Below are 3,694 nucleotides of genomic sequence, written 5' to 3' on the forward strand. Positions count from 1 at the left end.
CTGGTAGGTATATTCTGCGGACAGTTTTATTTCTTGAGTTTTATGGTATTTTCAGCAAAGTTGAAGTTTAAACTGCATCATGTTCGTGTGGATAAAAATGACTAGGGACAGTTCTTCCTGCCTGAGCCTCTTGGCTGATGGGGAGGCTTCAGTGCTAAGGAGGGTTTTCAAACGTAGGAGGCTGAATCTTGATGAATTTCATTGACTTAAGCAGATGCATCTAGCAGACACAAGGTGGTGCATTTTGTGGAGGTAAAGTCTTGATAACTTGCCTTTCCAGTTCTGATTTCCTGCTTTGCATCCTCACAGAAAGAGGTGTGCAGTCCCTTTTGTGCAGACACCTCCTGCTGTGATGGTAGCAGTTTCTCTAGGGACTCTGTACAGAGGGGTGAAATAAGCAGCTAATGGTGCAGATTTTATTTAAATAGCACATCCCAATTATAAAATCTCCTTATGCAGCGACTCATTCTTGCACTTTTACAGAGATAAGTTACTGCTTCGTACATGGCACTCTAACATGCAGAATTTAGTTTGTGTTTGTATGAAATAGATTAATGCAGCGATACAGCCTTAAAAGTACTGAAAGAAGGTGCAAGCCAGAGCAGCCCTGCAATCGGTTCTATTTTGACTAGGTCACGAGGATGTACTTGTCATTCATCTGTCTCCAAGAGGACCTGACTTCAAAGCAGTCACTCAGCGTTTGGCAGTCCTCCCCCTTCTCTCCAAAGGTGGTAGATAAGAATTGATTTTGAAGGTCCCCACCTCTCCAAGCATTTAAAGTTCCCTTACAACATGCAGCTAAGATGAATGTATCAAAATACTACAGCTCAGTATGTTTTATTTTTAAAGCAGCATTTCCTTAGCCATTACCTGCATCTTAAACTGCTGTGCGGTTCAGTAATATTGCACGTAGCGTCCTCAGCCTGTCGTAAATGCTAACCTGTGTAACTGCTGGGGATTAAACTGTAGGAGAGTGTTACATCATGTTTAGTGTCTAAACATAAAGACTTCCTGGGTATGGTCCAACTTCAGAGCCAAAAAATACCTTGTTCCCATCAACTCTCAGTTTCTGGTAGCAGCTAGACGTTAGATGCCTCATATCAGGGTTTTGAAAGAACCTACAAGATATGTATGAGTCTTCACACCTGTGCATGTGCAATATGATGCTTTTATACATCAGAAAATAAGTCGAACCTAATCTGCATCTGCAAAATGTCTTTATATGCAAAGGACAGGGAGAGAATACATCCTTTACCTTCTTTTCATCAGAAATCAGTGTACCAGAGTAACTTGAACTTGAGGGCAGATGCCAGGAACACACTTTAGGGGCAGATTGATGCGTGGTTTTGTCAGGGGCTGCTTACTCTTTGGAAGTAATTAAATCTGCAGGGGAAGTCATGCAAAGCATGAGACTAGAGCGTGAAATAGTAGACAAGCTCTGCAATGCACGTGCCAGCTTTCATACATGAATTTCAGCCCAGCAGAGTAAGCCCTGGGGGCTGTCGTGCCTCTTTGCCATGCGTGCAGCCCAGCAGAGGTGCAACAAGGCCCTGGGTTTGCTGAACGCTGGGGAATAAGTAGAAGCCTCCGTTGCAGAGGAGAAATCCACATGTCATGCTGGATTTACTGAAACGGAGTTGGAAATACTTGTGGAAATAGAAGCAGTATGAGCGTGGAAGTTTTGATTTTTTTTTTTTAAGGATGGTGCTTGCAGGGGTATTTTAAGGTTGTGCTTGGCTAGACAGTAAGTGTTTAGTGAGCGTGTGGCAGGCCCTAGGGAAAGCTTTTAGGCCCTGGAACCAAGTGAGTAATGGCACTAATAAAATCAATATAAACAGCTTGAATCAAGGGAGAATGTGTCCCCGGAAAATCCGAGAAAACCCAGACTTTCTGTAGAGTTGGTTACCCCTTGCTACAATTTAGGAGGGAGGAAGGAAGGAAGGGCTGAGCAGAGAAATGTTAATGGAGTTATCCTCAAATAGCCCTTTCCTGCTTACAGGCAGCCTACGTGAGTGTTTGGATAGCACAGGAGCCTTTCCAGCCTAACAGGTGGTGTAGCACAGAGCTCAGCCGAGCGGGTTGGGCTGTACACTGCCAGCTCACCGACTTTTCCTGATCCCGAAAAACCTGTCTGCGTACCGTGACTCCTTAACCACGGGTGGGTTTTGGGGCTAGCGAAGGTCACTTATGCTCTGCAAATAAGTCCTCAGTAACAGGCGCTTTTGGGCTTTGCAGTCGCACGTAGAAACATTTTTCTGCCAGACAATTCCCAGCTTCATTTTGGGGCGGATTTCCTGCTTTTTTGCGGTGGTTAGTTCACAAGCCTGTGGTACTGAGGTGGGTGTTGAGCGGAGGTGATGGTTTTGCGACACTGCCTTTTGACTCTGGATCAAGTCTGATTGCATTCATCTCCATGGCTTGGATGGAACAAAGGGCTTCTGGCTCTGCTGGTGTCTGGTTCCTTTGCTTCTCAAGAGAGTGTGAAGATCAGAGGACTGGAAAAGCCTGTGTGTAGGCAGAGTATTTGGGAGGATTTATGGACTTCTACAAGGGCATGTAGTGACAGGACAAGGGGCAATGGCTTTAAACTGAAAGAGGGCAGATTTTGATTAGATCCAAGGAAGAAATTCATCCCTCTGAGGGTGGTGAGGCACTGGCACAGGTTGCCCAGAGAAGTTGTGGCTGCCCCATCCCTGGAAGTGTTCAAGGCCAGGTTGGATGAGGCTTTGAGCAACCTGATGTAGTGGAAGGTGTCCCTGCCCATGGCAGGGGGGTTGGAACTGGGTGATGTTTGAGGTCCCTTCCAACCCAAACCAGTCTGTGATTCTAGGATGGGTGAAGGCAGCAAGGAGCACAGCGTGGCTCTGATCTTTGCTGAAACCCCTGTGTACTAGTTTAAGCAGGTAGCGTCGGAAGGAGAGAATCATTTCCACCTTACCTTTAAGAAAAGGGGGACAATCAAAGGCGAAGACGAAGAATTGCTGTTTCACTCCGTTTTGTAAATGGGGTTGAAGCCTGGGCATTTAATCTAATCCCAGAAAAGAGCATTCATTGTCTCCTGGCTCCTACTGGAGCCTTAAAAACACAGAGGAGTCTAGTGCGGAAGCATTTGTTTTGTAAACAGATGTCTTTTGTAGAGAGTTTACATTTCTTTCCCCTCAGCGGAGCCCCGTGGTTTCCCTAGGCTGGCTGGTGTCCCCGGCGGGAGCCCGGAACAGGTTCGATCTCCCCTGCGGCACAGCACGGCCGGTTGCCTCGCGCCGTAACGCTTCCCGAGGCCTTTCCCGTGCCCGGGGCGGGCGCGGCCGCACAAGCGCCGCCGCCAGCGGGTCGGTTTCCCGTAGGAGCGGGAGGGTGTTCGAGGGCTCCCGCTTCCTCAGCACGACTGGTCACAAGATGGCGGCTCGCCCCGCTCCGGCCGGACTACGCTTCCCGGCGTGCCCCGCGCGGCGCCGCCGCCACCGCCGCGCGAAATGGCGGCCGCGCCGCCGGGCGGAACTACAGCTCCCGGCATGCCCCGCGCCGCCTCCCCGCCAGGGCTGCGCGCCGCGCCGCGCCTCCCGCCGCCGCTTCCGGGGCAGGAGGGGGCGGGGCCTATGCGCTCACACAGGTAGCGGAAGTGATTTCACGTCCGGCGGGCTGCGGCGCTGGGAGGGGAGCGCGGCGGCGGGCGCGGAGCGAGGCCGAGCCGGGA

This window comes from Tauraco erythrolophus, chromosome 16 (genome assembly GCF_009769465.1).
Source record: "Tauraco erythrolophus isolate bTauEry1 chromosome 16, bTauEry1.pri, whole genome shotgun sequence".
NCBI classification, from domain to species: Eukaryota; Metazoa; Chordata; class Aves; order Musophagiformes; family Musophagidae; genus Tauraco; species Tauraco erythrolophus.